Raw genomic sequence first — 23064 nt, 5'->3', positions numbered from 1 at the left:
GCAATAAACACAGAACAGTATTTTAACAATCGACGTAGATGATACATTATCAGTGTTCGTGTAGCGAGGCGCGGGGACTCGAACGGTGCTCGGCGCAGCGCTGTCGTCGCGTGGCGGGCCGCCACCGGCGCCCGAGTTGAATATTTTCCGCGGCGTCATCCGCGCGTATGTATGCTGCGAAGTCGAAGTACCGGCGGGAACTTCGCCTACGGTACTACCCGATGAACGTGGCGTCGCTCGCTAAGGATGATGAATAAATTCAGGCGGACTGGTCTCGTAGATGGAGTCCTCGATATGGCGCGTTTTCTTTAATAACGTGTCGTATGAAGTTATTTCGTCTCTTCTTAATCTTTTACGAACACGACGGTGTAGAAGGCCGTAAAGCATATCAATTTGAACTTTCTCACTAAGGTCACCAGGTGGGAGTCGAGCTAGTAGGGCTCGTGCTCTGGCAACGAAGATCTCCGTCTTCTCTCTTTGTCCTTGCGACATTTTGAAGAGCTCTAAGTAGTCTCGATGGGGCGGTCTGCAATCACCGAAAGCGCTTCGTAACGATGATAAAGCGTCGTCCCAGGAAGTGATGCTAGCTTTAACGCCTTGCCACCACACGGCTGCATTTCCGGTTAGTAACATCGAGAGTCCTCGTAACGCGATGGCGTGTCCTACGTCAGCACAATCTTTGTATGATTCGACCGCGTCAAGGAAACCGTCGAGTGAGTCGCCGGGCGCTCCGCTGAACCGCGCCGTGCATGACGCGAAGTTCTCAGAATGGTGAGCGGGCGTCGAGGAAGGCGGCGATGTCGGCTCCGACGTCGGTGTTGCTGATGATTCGAGTTGAGTTTTATGCTCAAAAACTCGGTCGAGTAGGCGTTCGAATGCTGCCATTTGACTTTCTTGTAATGACGCCATGTTGTTTGCGGTAAATGTTGGCGTCGGTCCCGCGGTTGAACCAATTTCTTCTTCAACGTCTTGAAAATCGGATTGACGCCGTGACTGACGACGAGTACGTGTCGTAATTACGTAGATTCACTCCGAAATACTAGTTAAAGGGCCCGCGCTTGGGCTGCCAGTTTAATGTTAGGTGCCCGACTGGCATGAGACTCTCGGGTTGTCAGTTCCGGTATCGACCGGGGACGCATATATTCCGCTTCAAAGTCTGGCGCGCACTAATTGGGGGTAGGCTTGTGTAGTACATGTACTATGTACTAAAAGGAATTAATTCCCGACACTGAATGGAACGAACTATTCCTTTTCCTTTTTAAGACATCGTTCATTTAGTACTCTGTCGTACGTGAAACACGGAACGCGAGCGCGATTGATTTTGACCGAATGAGCGGCAACGATATGGTATGGTATCGGTGCATGAAAGAGTGAGACGCATGATAATATTCATTTGCCAAATTTGATCTCTGATAATTCTGATTCATCAAGCAATTTTGAACTTTATGATTATATATTTACTGATTATTTTAATTTTTAATTTTGTATAAACATTTTGCGAAATTGTCTTTATTTTTTAACAATTTTTTTTCAAATATGTTTTTAGGACTCGATTTCCAAGCTAGTAAAATTAAATCATAATTAACTTTATTTACATTAGTTTAGAGTATATTTTCATCAGTAAATTTGACACCGGAATGAAATGAACTAAAATGTTAAACATTAATCTAGTACACTACCTACGTAATATTTTAGTACAAACAAACATTTAAAAAAAAAAAAAACTATTTATAGAACAGAAACGATTATTAGATTTAAAAAAAAATAAGTCTTAAAAACTATCATATTACAAAACTTAATATAAATATAAAAAATAAAAATAAAAAAAAGCATGATCTATCTGAAAATTAAATGATTGTAATTATTTTGATTTTTAAATACGCCATTCTGATTCTAAAATAACCCGACAAATATCTATAAAATTTCGATATCTTATATTATAATGCATGAAGAAAAAAATATCACAGATATTTTAATGTCTAAATAACTTAATGAAAAAAATAAACGGGTATAGATTAGAATGACAGTCCTAAACCTGCAAAGTATGAACTATGAAGGAAAATCAAAATATAATTCACTATTCGTTCAGTGTACTAAACTGTACTAAATGTACTAAAATATTGAATAGAATGACAGTTCTAAGCCTGCGAAGTATGACGAAAATAAAAATATGATTCTTATTCGTTCAGTGTACTAAATTGTACTAAATGTACTAAAAGACTGAATTAGGACATCTGACAAATTGTCCTAGTACGGATCGCTCCGTTCAGTGTCCGAGCAAGAACAAGCCTAATTGGGGGTGCGAATGATGCAACAGATGCGCGGGCGCGGGTAGCGCGGGGTGGATCGTCGCGGCACGGACCTGAGTCACATTCCCTTTGGCTGCTGTTGCCCCGCGAAACGGAACGCTGCGTTACAGTGTAATAATAATCAACATCAACTTTTACAAATTTAAACCGAATTAAATTTTGTTTCAAATGTGAAGGGTAGATGACGCTGTTCTTAATTATTTCAGAATTTAAAATTAAAATCTGAAAGCCTTGAAACATCAATCCGCATAAATGTAATTTAAAAACTACAGTAAGAGGCTTAAATAAAAAGCTGAACTTAACTCAGCCTTAATTAGAATTTTCTTCGGAATTCAATAGTAAAGTTCAAGTTATTTTGATGAAATCAAAACCGAAATATTCATAGCATCTTAAACAATCACCTACGAATAAATATTAGTTATTATATTATTTATTATTCGTAGACAATCACAACGGTTTTATAGTTTTGGGAAGGGATTTTTTGTAACGCCATCTCGTAAAGTATTTCGGTATTACATTACAAAACAAAATTATTTCTCCAACAGTAACAACAGTACTTGCTTCGGCAGTACTTAAACTAAAATACTAACAGTAACAACATTAACGTTATTTAATGTATAAACCGTTCAATAAGAACTGCAAACTATCCCCTTGAAGCTACAGTTTATGTAGGAATAATGACTTTTTGGCGGGAACGCGAGGTGTGAAGTTGTGTGATTTGTTTTAATTTGTCTATTTAGTGTTTCTTCGGGTTTAAATGTGTAATAATAGTGGTTTATTAACTGTTTAATATCTGTGAAAGTGCACAAATGTGGGAAAATTAAACAAAGCCGCTGTACGTAACTTCTCGGTTTCCTCCAAAAAGTCCACTGAGATCTTAGTAAATGACCACCACCATTTTACTGAGATTATATTTCATTCCATATCATCTCATCTCATTTCATTTCATCCCATTTGATTAATGTCTCAAATTAATCATCTTCATTTCATTTCACTCCATAATATCACATTTCATTTCACTCCATAATATCATTTTTCATAAAAATATGAATATAAATTAAAATAAGACATGACTTAAAGGTCTCAGTTACCAGGTCATAAAATCCATTACAAATAGGAATAATTCCAGCGCACCCTGGCGGCCGTAGATTACCATTCTCGAATATTTATAGTCTGTGGCATGTCACTTTTTACATCGAAAAAAGTCAGGATCGAAATTTTTGAGCGAGCCATAGTTTGTGGTGATAAAATTAATAATTTCAAGTAGATTAATTGTTGTAATTGATATAACTAGTTAATATCAGTAAAATAAAGTTGTGAGTGATTGATATAATATACAATTTAGGAACCAGAAGTACCGTAGAATTAAATAAAATTTCGCAACCTCAAAAAACTGTTCTGCTCACAGTAAACACAGTCGGTAGTCTGGCGCTCCGTTTACAACGTCAACGGGATTTTTGAACGGAACTTGGCGCCAGATTCTACCGAATCTGTGGATTCAGAAAAATAAATTTTATAAAAATCTGAACAGCGACATTCTTAAGGTAAGCTTACGAAGCTAAATACAAATTCCGAATAAGAGCTTTCGGACGGAAAACCTTCTCTTTATTATTCCTTGTAAATCAACCTTAAAAAATGTTTATATAAAACGCTATATTTGGAAATTTAGACCATCGTCAATTCAAGGCAGTGGAGAGCTGTAGAACAGGGTAGGAAGGCAAACGGGCGTCGAAAAGCCTTCTGCATAATGCATTGCGATACTGCAACGACCTTTGAGTTCCGCGTTTGTACGCCCCTGGCCTTATTTCGAAAATATACAGCAATTCTCGGAATTTTTCCAGATAAACCTTTTCAGAGGTAGGTATATTTTATGGACAAGCATATTTATGAAATAAAACATTAGAGTTATTATTACAAACAAGTGCAGTAAAAGTAAAATTCATGGAATGCTCAGCATTTTACACTAAGACTTGCCGATTTTTTTTTTGTTTTATTGCTTAGTTGGGTGGACGAGCTCGCAGCCCACCTGGTGTTAAGTGGTTACTGGAGCCCATAGACATCCACAACGTAAATGCGCCACCCACCTTGAGATATAAGTTCTAAGGTCTCAGTATAGTTACAACGACTGCTCTACCCTTCAAACCGAAACGCATTACTGCTTCACGGCAGAAATAGGCAGGGCGGTGGTACCCACCCGCGCGGACTCACAAGATAGCCTCTGATTACCTTGAAAAGATATTCGTCAAAAACAAGATTGGTGGAAAACGGCCATGACGGTCTGAAGTGCTACATATTATCTGCAAATCTTATAAGATGAAGCTATTCGTGAAAGGACGAGGTGTTACGGTAGACCATGACAGCTCATCCTTTCACGGATCCACCGTGACATCTCATCCTTTCACGGATCCTTAGAAGTAAAAATTAGTACGCTAATTACCATAACTAGTGGTACCGCAGTAGTCGAAATTCGACTTTAATTAATTGAAATTATAAGTTTGAACATTATTACGGTTCTATTCTCAAAGACTACTATACTTCTATAATCACAGATTTCGCCAAGACTACACTTTAGACAAATATTAACAAAGACAAACAATATTTAATCTATTCTCAATTGGACCATAGACTTCATGCAATAAGAAATGTGTGTGTGAGTCAAATACATGGTAGTGTGTGTAAGGTTTTCTTTATTGATTTAAAGTATCTTTTATGCATTATTAAAAAAAAATATTAGCATTGTGCACTCCTTTTTTATATTCTCTATAAGTGTGGGAAATTTCATACTCCTCCGTTCGTGCAATTTTCGTAAAAAGGGGTACAAAGTTTTTGCTTCCAGTATTAATATATAGATATGGCTGAATTATTAACTAAAATATCCACCACACGAGTTAGGACACTAAAAAGCGTATGCTGCAAATCAAAATGACAAATGCCAGTAGCTAAGTCAAATTCATTTCGTTCAAAATACAAAAGGATCTTTTTTTAACAAAAACCAAATTTGAACGAAAATGCCAAGCAATAAATAAAGTCCACCCAGTTTTTATTTTCCAAATGATTTTTATTTTGTTTTCGAAGACTTGTTCTTGGTACGGTCCTTTCATGAATTCATTTCTTCGAATCTCAATCAGACAAAGGAAATATCGGCCATTCGATCGTTTCTCTCAGTTTTTTCAACAAACTATCTCTACTGGTACAAACTGTTGTATCAGAAGTAGTTCAAGTTAAATAAGAACTATACAAGGTAAGTCTACATCGAGAGCTCTTCGATTTTATTTGCTTTGTTTTATTTTCCTATACCTTTTCGAGTTTCGTCGTTCAGTATTTTTGTATTACATTTTTCGGTACGCTGATGCAGAAAATTATGTTTGTATGAAACTTGCTTGCTTTACGGTCTTGATTTAAGAAGGGTATAGCCCTAATATTTGTTTTTCTTATTTTGGTTATTGGTGTATTTCGAAAGACGACTTGGCTGTTACACGTCATCATAAATAGCAAATTTATCGGGTTACAGAAAATAACATTAACGTATTTTTTGTTTTGGGTGCGTGCTTAGTTAGTTCCCTGGGTACGAATTGGGCCGACCCATGTCTTGCCAAGGGCGTCGTAAAATATGACAGAAACTTCATTCATACGGCCCACCCCATGATGAATGGTTACCATCTCTCATTGGCGTCAGCAATGCCAAGGATATAGTCAAGTTGCAGCCTTGATCGTTGAGTATTGTCCAAAAACCGCGTTTGAAGACAGACATGTCAAAGCGTTCAGGAAACACTGTGGAGGAGTTTTCATTCCAAAGTTGGATGGTGCATTGCAGAAAAGACCCCTGGAAACGCTTTGTGGAAGAATGCAGTGGTTCTAGGTAGTGATGGATGACCTTTGTTCTGGTGGTGGGCGGTGCGATGATAAAACGTGGTACAAAATACAGATAGAGAACCGAGGTCCTTCCTTAGACCCAGATGGTCCAAACAATCCGTAAGAATGGGATTATCGACAATCCGAGCGGTCCTCTTCTGTATGGAGTCAAATGGAAGTAGCTCATATGTGGAAGACCCCGGAGGTGGGTATAGCACTCCATACAAGGTCAAATTTGTGCTTTGTAAAGCAAAAAATTTTGCCCAGGCGCAAAATACCGCTTCGCTCTGTTGCAGACTCTCAGAATTTTTTATACTGCAAAAACTTCGATACTGGACAGCAAAATCAAAAATACCAATACTCGTGAAAGGTTGCAGGGATACTCATTAGAATTGCGGCGCCATGATAAAAGGGCCCTTGTTCGCAGTGAACACGCTAACATGTGTTTTCATTAAATTTACCCCACCCCACTCAGAAACTCGCCCCAGAGAGTTATCGCTTCAGAAAAAAAAAAAATCGCCATATACACACAAGGGCAAGAAGGAGAAGAAGTATTTATTATTTCAGTAAAACCGGTCCAATAATACCAACATATCCACCAGTGCTATGTAATTCAGTAGGTATTTAGAGGGGCACACGACAACCTGTATCCTGTATTACTTAAGAGAATGTACCCAAGTACACAGGATGTTGACATTACTATTAGTTTGACCAGTGAGAGCTAGTGTTAAGGCTCAATTTGAACAATGCCAAAAAAAGAAGACCGAAAAATAAAACTTAAGTATCATATTATACTATGAAAAAACCGGTGATCCATTGTAATCGACCAAAAACCAAAATATCCGATCTCGCCCACAAGCGTAAACATTAACAAATACGGTACCATAGAACGTGACTCTCGAGGGTCGTACACGAGCTTCACAATGCGAGGGGTCACTATTATTGGCTTCGAAGATATCAGCGCCGGTGTTGTGCGCTATTTGACCCGCAGACAAAAGGGTCCCGAACCAATTCGTTGCTTATTTCAATTTTAAATAAACCAAACGTGGAATTCTCGTTTCTTTCGAAGAAAAGGTCGCATGGTTCAGTTGTGGAATTAGATACCGGGAAATTGTTTAATTTCGGTTTGTCCATGCAGTCATAAAGTTGATTATTTTTATTTAAAAAAATAATAATACAACCAGCTTTAGTGGTTATTTTTATTTTTATATACCTTACGTACATTAAGTACAAAATTTTAGATCTAGTCGAGTATATTTCTTAGAAGTATTAGCAATCGAGTTCCGAGTGACCCGTACTGAAGATTCTCCTCCAACATGTGAAAATTATAAATTTATTGTGGAACGCTAATGGTTTGTATTTGAGTATTATTTAGAAAAAAAATATTACGAAACCAAAAACTACGCTATTGATTAATTTTTTCAATGACTTTTTTTTTTATTGCCTATGTATGTGGACGAGCTCACAGCCCACCTGGTGTTAAGTGGTTACTGGAACCTATAGACATCTACAACGTAAATGCGCCACACACCTTGAGATATAAGTTCTAAGATCTCGGTAAAGTTACGACGGCTGCCCCACCCTTCACACCGAAACGCATTACTGCTTCACGGCAGACATAGGTGGGGTGGTGGTACCTATCCGTGCGGACTCACAAGAGGTCCTACCACCAGTAATTACGCAAATTATAATTTTGCGGGTTTGATTGTTATTACACGATGTTATTCCTTCACCGTGGAAGTCAATCGTGAACAATTGACAAGTGCGTATTTCATTAGAAAAATTGGTACCCGCCTGCGGGATTCGAACACCGGTGCATCGCTCAATACGAATACACCGGACGTCTTATCCTTTAAGCCACGACGACTCCAAACTTTGTCTTTCTTTGACTTTCCTTCCATCTACATTTATTCTGCCATTATAGTTCGCTACAGGCTCTCGGGTGCGTGTTTTACTCACGGTGAAAATTTAAGAAGAATTACTTAATAAAAAGTATAATTAGATAAACTGCCGATAAAATTTAAACTAAAGTTTGAATATTCGAAGCTGAATTTTCGTTTGCAATTGTACATGATTTTTATTATTGAGATTTAAGCACATGTCTATAGCAAACTACATATAAATTGTTTATTAATAGATCGCACAGCCGTTATGTAATAAAATAGACACCTTTATCTCACATCTCGACGTAAATGGCGGTTATTTCGTACTGATGTGTTAGTATGGCGTCTACAACCAGAGAGCATTGGATTTTTTTTTATTGCTTAGATGGGTGGACGAGCTCACAGCCCACCTGGTGTTAAGTGGTTACTGGAGCCCATAGTCATCTACGACGTAAATGCGCCACCAACCTTGAGATATAAGTTCTATGTTCTCAAGTATAGTTACAACAGCTGCCCCACCCTTGAAACCGAAACGCATTACTGCTTCACGGCAGAAGTAGGCAGGGTGGTGGTACCTAACCGTGCGGACGCACAAGAGGTCCTACCACCAGTAGATAGGATATTTATTCTTGATCATTTGTCTCTCCGTGGTGCTTTATAAGTACAGCAATCATCTCGTCTATCTGGCCATAGAGTGTATCACTTTTTATGACATAGGCTTCACTTACAAGTGCAACTTTTGCTGTTAGAAACTCTATACATTTTATTAAGTTAGTATTAGTTTTGAATAGTTTTCAAAAAGATTTAAAGGCAAACCGTTTGGCTCCAATTTGATATTTCCTTAAATGGAACATTTGTAGGTATTATGAAATAAATAGGAGCTTATATCTCCGGAATTGTTTCCCATCTAGGAACGTTTTTTAAGTGAGATTCTTTGCGTTCTCAGACCGTTTCTCTCGCAAATATTGCGTTTTCTAGGTACCTTAGTTTCTGTGGCATAAATGAATGTGTACAGTTACAATTGAAACAGATAATCGAGTTTTTATTTAGATATTTTGATGCAATCAAGAGGATTAATACAAATCGTTTCCAATACATTATTCTGGACATTTGTGAACAAAAGTAAGATTCTACAACGGATCTCATGCGGCCGATATACTTCTTCTTCTTCTTCGTCGCTTTCTTCATTACTGAAGGTCGTGTCCCTGAAACTCGACCGTTGCCTGTCTCGTGAGCTGTTTACATCTCATCCGGTTCTCAGCTGCTCGATATACATCAAATATATTATAATAGGTACTAAGGTATGATTTACCAATAATTAAACACGGCGGTATATTAGTGGTAGCACGTATTAGTGGGTGGTAGTTAGCATGATGTAATTGATTTTACAGCATCACATTTCACCAACTTGTGCACTGACGTAGAAGTTAGTTCAGGCGGGTCGGAACCTCCATCCTGCCTTTATCTGCGGCAAAGCATTGATACATTCAGTTTTGACGAGTGAAACAGCCTTCACGCAGTACATAAGTATTTTTACAAAACCTCTATTGCCCTTAGTTATACCAAACTAACGACAATGTACGGAAAAAGTAAATGAGAAAAAATTAGCTCGTAACTAAAGTATAAAAGGCGGATTAATCGAACTTTCTTCAATCGATGTCTTTCTTCAAACGAGGCTTGTGGAGAGTATTAAGCGGTAGACAGCGGCTTGGCTCTGCCCCTGGCATTGCTGAAGTCCATAGGCGACGGTAACCACTCACCATCAGGTGGGCCGTATGCTCGTCTGCCTACAAGGGTAGTAAAAAAAAAACTTTGGAGATGGATGGAGATTATTTTAGAAATTGCAAAGTTTGATGTAATCTAAGGACAGAATAAAAATACTTACATATATAGTTACAAAACATACGTAGATGTCTAATTATAGATATACAAAAACAACTATGCAATGTAATACTTACTACATAATATTATAACCAGTCTTGTGGAGCTCTATTTTCAAAGTAAACAGAAAATAATAACTCAAAATTACATCTACTAACCAAGCAACCACCATAACAAAAAAAATTCTGTCTACACAGTAATAAATTTAGAATTTCCACTGAAGTCGTTTCATTCATGTCATTTTACTACTATGCAACAATTAGCTGTGGTAAAACTTCTCGCTTTGGGACGTAATAAGATTTTTTTCTCGTTCACGAATATTGTTTCTATGCAATTGGCGATACCGGCATCTGAATATAAAAAGCATTCAGCTTCTAGCATGACGTGAATTTTGAAGAGTATCGATTCTGTGTGCCGCTTGTTCTAAGGCCATAGTCGATAATTGACACGATAGTTTTGCGAAACTTCTGAGGAATTTTGATCACAACGATACGTTATTAAGGTGGCTGTGACAAAGCGAAATGTTTTTCCGGTATAAGTTCGGATTGTTTTGTTTTGTAGCACCCTGGCTCCCAAAGTAAGGGTGTGAATGTGAATTAAAAGCATGTACTAAATTATCATCATCATCAGTCCAATTTACTCCGGTGTGTCCGGTTTTGGCTCTCCTCGTGCATTTCTTAGCCGACCTGGATGGAGGATGTCCCACATTACGATTACCGGTGCGTGGTCTCCACTGAATAATACATACCTAATAATCCGGTGGGGATCCAGTGGACTCAAAGAGCACAGCTAGGGCTATTGTTAGAAAATTCTATCAGGCTGAGCCATGGGCCACCCATGGGCTTGGCCTACCCATGCAGTGAAACCAGAATTATCCCTCGAGGCTACTGCTAATTAGATTTTCAAAAAAAAAACTACACATTTGATTCTAGTTGTACTTTAATTTCGTTCTCTGTAAATACATTTGAAATTTTATTAGCAATCAACTTTTTCGAGATACAGTCCCCAAGACGTAGATATACAGAGGTTAATTTTGTCTGACTCTTTTTTTGTTAGCGCACTAATGAATAATAGACGAGCTTACGGTCCACCACTAATTGATTAGCAAAGCTTATAGAAATCACGTCACCCACCACAATTTCCTTGCAAGCCGGAGCGTATCATTGCTTTATGACAGAAATAGACAGAAATGTAGAATTTGCTCGTACGTAAACCCTACCATCAATAGATGCGATTCTACACATTCTGCTGATTTAATATAAACTAGTGGACGTCCGGGAGTCGAAAATCGGCTATAATTAATTGAAATTAAAAGTTTGTACACTATTATGATTCTATTTTCAAAGACTATTATTCTATAATCACAAATTTCGCCAAGACTACACTATAGAAAAATATTAATAAAGACAAACAATATTTAATCTATTCTCAATTTGACCACAGACGTCAAGAACAAAAGTTTGAAAATAAATAAATAGTATGTATGCGTGTGTGCGTCAAATACATGGTAGTGTGTGTAATGTTTTTTTATTGATTTAATGTATTTTTTAGGCACAATTTAAAAAAATATTAACTTGTGCACTCCTCTATATTTTTTATAAGTGTGGGAAATTTCATACTCCTCCGTCCGCGCGATTTTCGTAAAAGGGATACAAAGTTTTTCCTTCATTAATATATAGATTACACAATGCTATCTGTTCGTCGTGGAAATCATTCGTGTACAATTACTAAATATAAATATTGCAAATGCGTTCTAAAACAACTTTTTTAAGAAACTCCTTAAGGCGCGTTGGGAGAAAATTTAACTTGTGACTGATTCGTTACGGCTAGAGAGAAAAGATACAATTTAGGAAGAGCGAGAGTGAGAAAACAGAATGAGCGTCTCGCTAACCACTCGACCGTTGAGACAGGGAAAGGACAAAGCGAGCTAGGTCGTGTCTCTTACGGCACGGCATGAGAGCTTACGGCTTACAAGAGAAATTTGATTTAAAACATAAAAATGAAGAAAACCACAATACTAAATACCGCAAAAGAAGTTTCACTTCTTTCACGTGCACCAAGTTGCACGCGCACCACTTTATTTAAGAACAGTAGAACGTGATTCATGCAACTATTCGCAAATCGAAGACGTAACTAATCACTCACAAAATCGTAAAAAGTCAATCTTGCAAAAAAAAATCTAGACTAACTATAAATAGAATTAAAGATCCTTGTGAACACATTCGAGTTGGTTAAAATAGTTTCTATAAGAACGTCTTCATATGTCGTCGTCTTGAAGTCGTCGTGGCCTAAAGGATAAGACGTCCGGTGCATTTGGATCTAGCGATGCACCGATGTTCGAATCCCGCAGGCGGGTACCAATTTTTCTAATGAAATACGTACTTATCAATTGTTCACGATTGACTTCCACGGTGAAGGAACAACATCGTGTAATAAAAATCAAACCCGCAAAATTATAACTTGCGTAATTACTGGTGGTAGGACCTATTGTGAGTCCGCGCGGGTGGGTACCACTGCCCTGCCTATTTCTGCCGTGAAGCAGTAATGCGTTTCAGTTTGAAGGGTGGGGCAGCCGTTGTAACTATACTGAGACCTTAGAACTTATATCTCAAGGTGGGTGGCGCATTTACGTTGTAGATGTCTATGGGCTCCAGTAACCACTTAATCAGGTGGGCTGTGAGTTCGTCCACCCATCTAAGCAATAAAAAAAAAAGTGTGTTTTGCTAACCTGACAACACTACAAGACCCAATAACAAGCTTTCTGGAAATATCAAATCTATGAAACGTTAACAATGTAACATCTATTGAATTTCCATTTCATTTGATCGTAAACGGGTATAACAATCGTGGAGAAGGGGTGTAGCGAACTGATCACGGTCGGCTTGACGAGTAATAGGATGCTTTGATTAACAAACAACTAGATCCATATTGTTGGTGTTACGTCTATTTATTGTTGTCTATTGTACTGTGATTCTCAGTTGTGAATTGTTGTTATTATCGTTTGTAATGATATATACATAGAAGTCTAAACGAAGACATATATAAGTCTAAAAAAAATCTATTATATTAATACGTGAAGCAAAAACTTTGGACCCCTTTTTACGAAAATTGCGCGGACGGAAGAGTATGAAATTTCCCACACTTATAGAGAATATAGGGAAGGAGTGCAGAGTGTTAATATATTTTTAAATTATGCATTAATAATACATAAATAAAAATATAATAAATCAATAAAAAAACATTACACACACTACCAACTATTGACACACACACACGCATGCATACAATTTGTTTATTGTCAATATTGTCAAATTTTTCTTATTGCTTAAAGTCTGTGGTCAAGCTGAGATTGGAGTAATATTGTTTGTCTTTATTAATATTTGTCCAAAGTGTAGTCTTAGCGAAATCTGTGATAATGGAAGTATAATATATACATATATAGTCTTTGACAATAGAATCATAATAGTGTACAAACTTATAATTTCAATTCATTATAGTCAAATTTCTACTACCAGGGGACCACTAGTTCAAATAAATATCTGTCATGTATCTTTCGATTCAAGAATAGTCTGACCCCTAAAGTGTTTTCTTAGTCAAAGTAAATTTTCAATTAATTCATATACCTCCTACGCATGCAGTATATTTATGAATCCCGTGAAAAAATTGCCTTTGGTTTGATTAATTAAAATGAAATTGTAATCGATTTTAGATGATTAATTTATTTATAAAGGATTAAAATAAATGCTTTATTTAAAATATATGGTTTTATTGTTAATTTACATTGGCTTTTGTGACTGAAATATGCTCTACTTGTATTTTAGATCACTGCAATTTAAATTATAAGTATGAAATAAATTAAATGCATCTACCTAATTTTTTTAGGGGCTGAGAGGCCGAAACTTCTCCAAGGTGTCCGCGCCTTGGTGGCACGCAGAGTATGTGGATCATGACGGTCTGTGGATGTTGGGAGCAGACTGGGGCCCAAGGTATTTTAAGGTCTTCCTACTTTTTTTATCGCTTAGATGGATGGATGAGCTCACAGTCCGCCTGGTGTTTAGTGGTTACTGGAGCCCATATACATCTATAACATAAATGCGCCACTCACGTCGAGATATGAGTTCTAAGGTCTCAGTATAGTTACAACGGCTACCCCACCCTTCGAGAAACGCATTACTGCTTCACGGCCGAAATAGGCGGGGTGGTGGTACCTACCCGTGCGGACTCACAAGAGCTCCTACCACCAGTGATTACGCAAATTATAGTTTTGCAGGTTTGATTTTTATTACACGATGTTATTTATTCCTTCATTGTGGAAGTCAATCGTGAACATTTGTTGAGTACGTATTTCATTAGAAAAATTGGTATCCGCCTGCGGGATTCGAACACCGGTGCATTGCTACATACGAATGCACCGGACGTCTTATCCTTTAGGCCACAACGACTAAATACGATTACTATACGACTCCCCTTGCACGCTTTTACCCGATGTCCGATCTCCGCCCAAGGTCAGAGCCCAAACAAAGTAAGGTGGGGTTCCTGCGGTCAAGATTATACCACGACTCGCGGTGCCACCCCTAGGTCGCCCGACTTACGGTTCGTCGAGGCAATCGTCGACGACCAACGATACTGGCCTCCGCAGTGCGGCAGAGGCCAGTCAGGAGCTGCCGCTGGTGTTCCGGTATACCTAACGTGACCATTAGTTTTTTTTGTCAAAGCAGGACATCTGCGGGATTATATAATAAAAAAAACAAGTATTTAGTGTTTTACAAGTATTTTATTTGTAGAAATAGAATAACACAAAATAATCAAAGCACTAAACATAAAATAGTTAGTGCTCTGTAATAGTACCTCTTTTGTTCAATTAGCCCATTCAAACACTTCTAGCTCTATGTTGAATTGAAAAATAAATTTATCGTTTGGTCTGTTTGCAAAAGCGGAACTACGTTGGCCTCACTGGCGACAGCGGGACAGAAGGCAAGAAAGCGGGACTGTCCCGCCCAAATCGGGACGTATGTTCACATTAGGTTTTTTTGTTTTGCTTAGTTGGGTGGACGAGCTCACAGCCCACCTGATGTTAAGTGGTTACTGGAGCCCATAGACATCTACAACTTAAATGCGCCACCCACCTTGAGATATAAGTTCTAAGGTATCAGTATAGTTACAACGGCTGCCCCACCCTTCAAACCGAAACGCATTACTGCTTCACGGCAGAAATAAGCAGGGCGGTCTTACCTACCCGTGCGGACTCACAAGAGGTCCTACCACCAGTAATTATGCAAATTAAAATTTTGGGGGTTTGATTTTTATTACACGATGTTATTCCTTCACCGTGGAAGTCAATCGTGAACATTTGTAAAGTACGTATTTCATTAGAAAAATTGGTACCCGCCTGCGAGATTCGAACACGATAGGTACGAATGCACCGGACGTCTTATCCTTTAGGCTACGGCGACTTCAAACCGCTGGGGCTACTCTTGCGGTTGCTCTCCCACATTAGTTCCGTAGAATTACAGCTCTATAGAACTACTCTGTCGTGTAGTGCGCTACAGTAAACTACCTATCACCTCGCATCATGTGAGAGAGAAACACATCGAGCTCTAAACATCTTTACAGACACGTTGATGTTCCGGTCGCATAAATCAAGTTGCCCTCCCAGCCTACGTTCTCGGTCGGGCTCCAAAAAACCGCAATTTTTTTCAACGCCCCTTGTGATAAATGGCCTACGCCAAGAATTTCTTTATAACGGTGAATTATTATTGAATAAGGTCGCTTATTAATTCTATTCACAGCCCTAATTAATTACAGCGATGATGACACGTCATTCAGGACGTTGGAAGTTATTTCAAAGTCTCCGAACGATGGGAAAATGTAAATTTGAATTGAAATATAATCAAAGTAGCCTTATCATCATCTACTTATGTTAAAACTTTTGTGCATATTTTATACAAGTTGACGTGGAATATTATTGTTTGATCGCCTCTTTTCAGAGTAATTGTAAGAACTAAAATCAAATCAGTAGATATAGATCAGCAGTATGTAATTAAAAAATGTATTGCATTATCTTTATTATTATTATATTGTTTTGTTTTTTTTCCTACCTATGCTGATAGCTTTGAGAGGCTATTTCAGCTTACCCTAGCGTGTGTAGGTGAGCTCACGGGGCTCAACCGGAGAATTGCTAACACTGACCCTAACAAGAGCAGTGCTTCGCAGAATCTACCACCGGGTCGGAAACGCGACCCACTGAGAAGATCCGGCGAGAAACTCAGTTGGGCTGTGTCTGTGGGTTAATTCGCTCGTCGAACCCTTCGTCGCAAGCGATGGGTTCGACGAGGACGGTGACAGTGTTTTGTGTTTTCACGAATAGCGCACAAATATCACAAAATAACTAGTAGATGGATTTACGTTGTAGATGTCTATGGGTTCCAGTAACCACTTAACACCTGGTGGGCTGCGAGCTCGTCCACCCATATCAGCAATAAAAAAAAGCTTCCAATTTAATAAAATTCAAAGTAAAATCCTGTTTTTTTAGCGGTATCGCTTGCTACCTAGCTTGAAAAATTATAAATCGATTCTCAGATTCTCTGAAAAAAAATCAACATTCTCGCTCACGACTCGGTCGTGCGCGGACGTGCTTTCCGATCCGTGGCCCGCTTGCGAGCTGCGTCTCAGAACTCACAGTTGTGCTCGACAGTGTAGTGACCGTGAATACATCGTGCGTACAATTCAGTAGTGCGGACGTGCCGATCCGTTGGTCGCTTGCGATCTGCGTATCGAGGTCCATTTTTGTGCGCTAAAGTTTTGTAACCGCGAACCCACCCTTACCAACTGCCTTTTTCAAGGCAAAACCAATCGCTACGTTCAGCTTCCTGTGGCACTCACAGGCTAGCGATTTCCTAACCCTTCCCAAAAACAACAGTCTTTTTCAAGACTAGACCCCCGCTCGCGATTCTGCCTGCTGTAGCATTATACAGCCCGAGCGGGTTCCTTTCCTTTTCCCCGCCGATTGCCGTTTTCACGGCATAGGCATTCCCCCCCCCTGCTCCTTGCTGTCCTGCAGCACAGGGGGGTTACAAATCCTATCCGGGGCCTCGCCTTTCGGCGAGTTCAACAAAAGTCCCGGGGCCGCCCCCCCCGGGCAAGAAGACCGAAGAATGGAGCATGAAGATAGTGCTAGTGATATTGTCGGGTTCCTCCGGGATAGGTACCCGTCAATTAGGGCCGAGTATCTCGAATTTAGGGCCTCTCGTGGCAATCCCTCCCCCCCGCGTCCGTCGCCGCGTATCTCAAACGTGCCTCGGAGGCACGCCGCGCGCCCCCCGCCGCCGCGTCAAGTTCGAGCGCACGTTCCAACGATGCGACTCACATAGCGCCTAACGCTACCCCCACCCCCGCGCCCGCGTCGATTACGTCATCGCGCGCTTCGTCCGTCGCGACCTCGATCGTTTCGAGTTCAGGCTCCGATACCGAATCGGAGATGGATTTCGAATCCGCGTCAAGCCCTCAGCCTGGAACTTCGGATGGGTTCCAAACCGTAACGCGCGGCAAAAAGCGTACTCGCGCCGTGGAGTCCCGGAGCTCCACGACGAAGCAAACTAAATCCGCGACCGCCTCCCGCCCGCAGGTAGTCGTGACACCGGAGTCGGACTCCGCTCGCCGCGTAACCCCGCCGCCGCGTCCCAAGCCCGCGCCCGCTCCTAAAGTAGCTGCCCCGCCCCCGCTGATACTTCAAGAGAAGACAGCGTGGAATCGCGTGTCCCAGGCCCTTCAGGCCAACAAAATTAATTACACCCATGCGCGTAACGTCGCGCATGGGATTCAGATAAAGGTCGCAACGCCGGGTGACCATAGGGCCCTCTCTTCATACCTCCGAAAGGAGAACATAGGTTTTCACACCTATGCTCTTCAGGAGGACCGCGAGCTCCGCGTAGTGATACGCGGAGTCCCCAAGGAGTTAGACATCGATTACATAAAGGAGGATCTGACCGCTCAGTCCCTCCCGTTAGTTAGCGTGCACCGGATGCACAGTGGGCGGGGCAAGCAGCCCTACAACATGATCCTGGTAGCTCTAGAACCCACCCCGGAGGCCAAAAAGAAGATCGCATGTCTCACGACAATTTGCGGCCTATCCGGGATCTCAATCGAAGCCCCCCATAAACGTGGTACTCCCGGGCAGTGCTACAGATGCCAGCTTTACGGCCACTCGGCTCGTAATTGCCACGCGCGCCCCCGCTGCGTAAAATGCCTCGGCGATCACGCCACATTAGATTGCTCGCGAGTTAGGGAAACCGCGACCGAACCTCCAAGCTGTGTCCTATGCCTTAAGCAAGGGCACCCCGCGAACTACCGTGGATGTCCTAGGGCTCCGCGTAAACGTCCGACCCACCCAGCCCCCCGAACCGTCGGCCCAAAGACTTCGGCGCCTTCAGTGCCGAAACCCGCCTTCGTGCCGGCTGCAGTTCCCACGGTCTCGGCGTGGAAAAAACCGCTGCCGTATACGAAGGCGGGAACGCAAACCGCACCCCCGCCCCCGCTCGCGACACGCCCCGCGCCCCAGCCCCTGCTCGCACCTCGCCCCGCGCCCGCGTTCCGCCCCCCGCAACCCTCTGCCGCCAACGACTTCGCGCTCGTGCGCGACTTCGTCACTGCGGTCAACTTCGACCGTCTGCGATCGTTCGCAGACGCTATCCGTAGGTCGGTAACCCCCGAACAGCGGCTCGCGGCCGCGTTCGACCACATGGACGTATACGAGTCCGTGTCCCGCACTTTGTAAATCTTTACCGGTAACCAATGGCGCAAAAAGGTAGAGAAAAACCGTATTCCCTTACGTTAGCATTCTATAATGCTAACGGACTCGCGCGGCAACGCGATCAAATTTTCGAATTCCTCCGCGATAATCTTGTAGATATTCTATTAGTGCAGGAAACCTGTCTGAAGCCCTCGCGTCGCGACCCGAAAGTCGCGAATTACGTCATGGTTAGGAATGACAGACTCACCGCCTCCAAAGGTGGGACTGCCATTTACTATAGGCGGGCCCTGCACGTTGTCCCTCTCGATACTCCCTCGCTCTCACATATCGAGGCGTCAGTGTGCCGTATCTCGCTGACGGGACACCAGCCGATCGTCATCGCATCCGTTTATCTCCCCCCGGACAAGCCCCTTCTGAGCAGTGACATCGAGTCACTGTTCGGCATGGGAGACTCCGTCATCCTGGCAGGCGATTTAAATTGCCACCACACTAGGTGGAACTGCCATCGTACTAACGTTAACGGTAGGCGTCTCGACGCGTTTATAGACGACCTCACCTTTATTTTATTAGTATTAATAGTCGGTCCCCCAACTCCAACATGTTATCCGTATAACATCGCGCTCCGTCCGAGCACTATAGACCTGGCATTGCTTAGGAACGTAACTCTGCGCTTGCGTTCCATCGAAGCAATGTCAGAGCTCGACTCAGACCACCGACCTGTCGTTATGCAGCTCGGTCGCCCCCACAACCCAGTCACTGTTACGAGGACCATGGTGGATTGGAATAAGCTGGGCACGTGCCTAGCCGACACCGCTCCGCCAATCCTCCCTTACGGCCCGGATTCGAATCTATCCCCCGAGGACACCGTCGAATCCATAAACATCATTACCGATCACATATCTTCCGCGATCATTAGATCTTCTAAAGAAGTCGATGTGGAGGACAGCTTCCACCGCATCAGACTGTCCCCCGATCTTAGGAATCTCTTAAGAGTTAGGAACGCGGCAATCCGGGCCTACGATCGTCTTCCCACGCATTCAAACCGGATTCGGATGCGTCGTCTACAACGCGAAGTCCACTCCCGCTTAAGCGACGCGCGTAACGATAATTGGCATAGTTACCTAGAACAACTCGCGCCCTCCCACCAAGCATACTGGCGACTAGCTAGGACTCTCAAATCCAAAACTACCGCTACTATGCCTCCCCTCATACGCCCTTCAGGCCAACCACCGGCATTCGATGACGATGACAAGGCTGAGCTGCTGGCCGATGCACTGCAAGAGCAGTGCACCACCAGCACTCAACTCGCGGACCCCGAACACACCGAGTTAGTCGACAGGGAGGTCGAGCGCAGAGCTTCCCTGCCGCCCTCGGACGCGTTACCCCCCATTACCACTGACGAAGTTAGAGACGCGATCCATAACCTCCAACCTAGGAAGGCACCCGGCTCCGACGGCATCCACAACCGCGCGCTAAAATTTTTGCCAGTCCAACTGATAGCAATGTTGGCTACAATTTTAAATGCCGCTATGACGCACTGCATCTTTCCCGCGGTGTGGAAAGAAGCGGACGTTATCGGTATACATAAGCCGGGCAAACCGACAAACGAAACTTCTAGTTACCGTCCGATTAGTCTCCTCTCGACGATAGGAAAAATTTACGAACGGCTCCTTAGGAAACGCCTCTGGGATTTTGTTACCGCGAACAAAATTCTCATTGACGAACAGTTCGGATTCCGCTCTAAACACTCGTGCGTACAACAAGTGCACCGCCTCACGGAGCACATTCTGATAGGACTAAATAGGCGTAAACAAATCCCGACCGGCGCCCTCTTCTTCGACATCGCGAAGGCGTTCGACAAAGTCTGGCACAACGGTTTAATTTATAAACTGTACAACATGGGAGTGCCAGACAGACTCGTGCTCATCATACGAGACTTCTTGTCGAACCGTTCGTTTCGATATCGAGTAGAGGGAACTCGTTCTCGTCCCCGTCAACTGACCGCCGGAGTCCCGCAAGGCTCCGCGCTCTCCCCGTTATTATTTAGTTTGTATATCAATGATATACCCCGGTCTCCGGAGACCCATCTAGCGCTCTTCGCCGACGACACGGCTATCTACTACTCGTGTAGGAAGATGTCGCTGCTTCATCGGCGACTCCAGATCGCAGTAGCCACCCTGGGACAGTGGTTCCGGAAATGGCGAATAGACATCAACCCCACGAAAAGCGCAGCGGTGCTCTTCAAAAGGGGTCGCCCTCCGAACATCACTTCGAGCATCCCACTCCGTAGTAGGCGCGCAAACACCTCCGCCGTTAGTCCCATCACTCTCTTTGGCCAGCCCATTCCGTGGGTCTCGAAGGTCAAATATCTAGGCGTCACCCTCGACAGAGGGATGACATTCCGTCCCCATATAAAAACGGTACGCGACCGCGCCGCGTTTATTCTAGGACGACTCTATCCAATGCTTTGTAGTCGAAGCAAACTGTCCCTCCGAAATAAGGTAACTCTCTACAAAACTTGTATACGCCCCGTCATGACGTATGCAAGCGTAGTGTTCGCTCACGCAGCCCGCACCAACTTGAAATCCCTTCAGGTTATTCAATCACGATTCTGCAGGATAGCCGTCGGAGCGCCTTGGTTCCTTAGGAATGTGGATCTCCACGACGACCTGGAGCTCGACTCCCTTAGTAAGTATCTACAGTCGGCATCGCTGCGCCATTTTGAGAAGGCGGCACGACATGAGAACCCTCTCATCGTAGCCGCTGGAAATTACATACCCGACCCAGCAGACCGAATGGTAAACCGTCGACGTCGCCCAAAGCACGTCATTACGGATCCTCCTGATCCATTAACGGTGCTTTTAGGCACCACAAGCACCGGTCACCGTCCTCGTCGAACCCGTCGCTTGCGACGAAGGGTTCGACGAGCGAACTAACCCATAGACACAGCCCACTGAGTTTCTCGCCGGATCTTCTCAGTGGGTCGCGTTTCCGATCCGGTGGTAGATTCTGCGAAGCACTGCTCTTGCTAGGGTCAGTGTTAGCAACTCTCCGGTTGAGCCCCGCGAGCTCACCTACTAACGTTAGGGCGAAGCTGAAATAGCCTCTCAAGGCTATCAGCATAGGTAGGAAAAAAAAAAAAAAAAAAAAAAAAACTGAAAAAAAAATCTCAATGAAACGGAGAACGAAACCGGGTAAGGAACCGGGTAAATTGTTCGAAATTTATTTACTTGTCTGTCCGTAACTTAGATTAAGTACGGTTCCCAACAATTGAAATGTTCCGTGAGTTCTTGAATAACTCATTTCGTGTTGAGTTGAACATTGACTTGAAAGGCTTAATAGTAAATTTTAAAAGTAGTGTATTTTTTTTTAAATTACTATTATTTATTGGTGGTAGGACCTCTTGTGAGTCCGCACGCGTAGGTACCCTGTCTATTTCTGCCGTGAAGCAGCAATGCGTTTCGGTTTGAAGGGCGGGGAAGCCGTTGTAACTATACGGAGACCTGAGAACTTATATCTCAAGGTGGGTGACGCATTTACTTTGTAGATGTCTATGAGCTCCAGTAACCACTTAATACCAGATGGACTGTGAGCTCGTCGACCCATATAAGCTATAAAAAAGGTGATAAATTGTCATTACAGACGAGTTCAAAGGCTTCCTGGCGGTAACTGGTTGTAGCCTCAAGGCGCTCGGTGTACCCACATCGACGCGCTTATACCGGTGTTCTAAAAATATGAACTGAAAATTTTCAACTATGCAAATACTACTATCTTATACCCCAATGTCGAGAATTACTTTACGAAAATGTTATCAACGAAACATTAGGTATTTAGATCGAAAGATAATTATAATTTCGCTCGTAAATCTTTTTGATATCGTTACAAAGATAAATTGTAAATAGACGTCTAAAGGTATTAATAAATTTTATTGTACAAACAACACCAAGTAATAATATTTAAGTGTAAATATTAATGTTTTTGTGTACAGCTAGACGAATGTTTACATCGACCGTTTACTTTTAGTTTTAGTTGGATTTATTTAATATTATATTTTATTTTTATGAGATTAAAGGGATATCATGTTTAAATTTTACAGAAAGGAAATAATATATAGATGTGTATTCTTGTGGTTTAATCTAGCATTTAACGTATATATTAAATAACATATGAGATGTTTCGAAAATAAATCTGATTAAGGTATTTATTTGAACTAGAGGTCCCGCAGCTGTCGAAATTCGACTATAATTAATTGGAATTGTAAGTTTGTACACTATTATGATTGTATTTTATACTTCTATAATCACAAATTTCGCTAAGACTACACTATAAAAAATATTAAAAAAAGGCAAACAATATTTAATCTATTCTCAATTTGACAACGGACGTCAAG

The 23064-nt window shown here is 42.0% G+C and overlaps 1 long non-coding RNA gene across 2 annotated transcripts; it reads left to right on the top strand.

Annotated features, from left to right (window-relative positions):
- The first annotated feature begins 2853 nt into the window (after positions 1-2853).
- On the top strand, positions 2854-22679 carry LOC149502296 (uncharacterized). 2 transcript variants are annotated; one of them, XR_016323519.1, is made up of 4 exons: positions 2854-3853; positions 3979-4166; positions 13808-13911; positions 22317-22679. It is a non-coding gene; the product is annotated as an uncharacterized LOC149502296 (long non-coding RNA). The 2 variants fall into 2 exon arrangements; XR_016323518.1 differs by lacking the exon at positions 22317-22679 and adding an exon at positions 14431-14678.
- Positions 22680-23064: the final 385 nt, after the last annotated feature.

The sequence above is a fragment of the Bombyx mandarina genome, chromosome 09 (genome assembly GCF_030267445.1).
Source record: "Bombyx mandarina strain Sakado chromosome 09, ASM3026744v2".
NCBI classification, from domain to species: Eukaryota; Metazoa; Arthropoda; class Insecta; order Lepidoptera; family Bombycidae; genus Bombyx; species Bombyx mandarina.
Note: the sequence above shows the minus strand (reverse complement) of the source record. Positions and strands in the feature narration are given on the sequence as shown.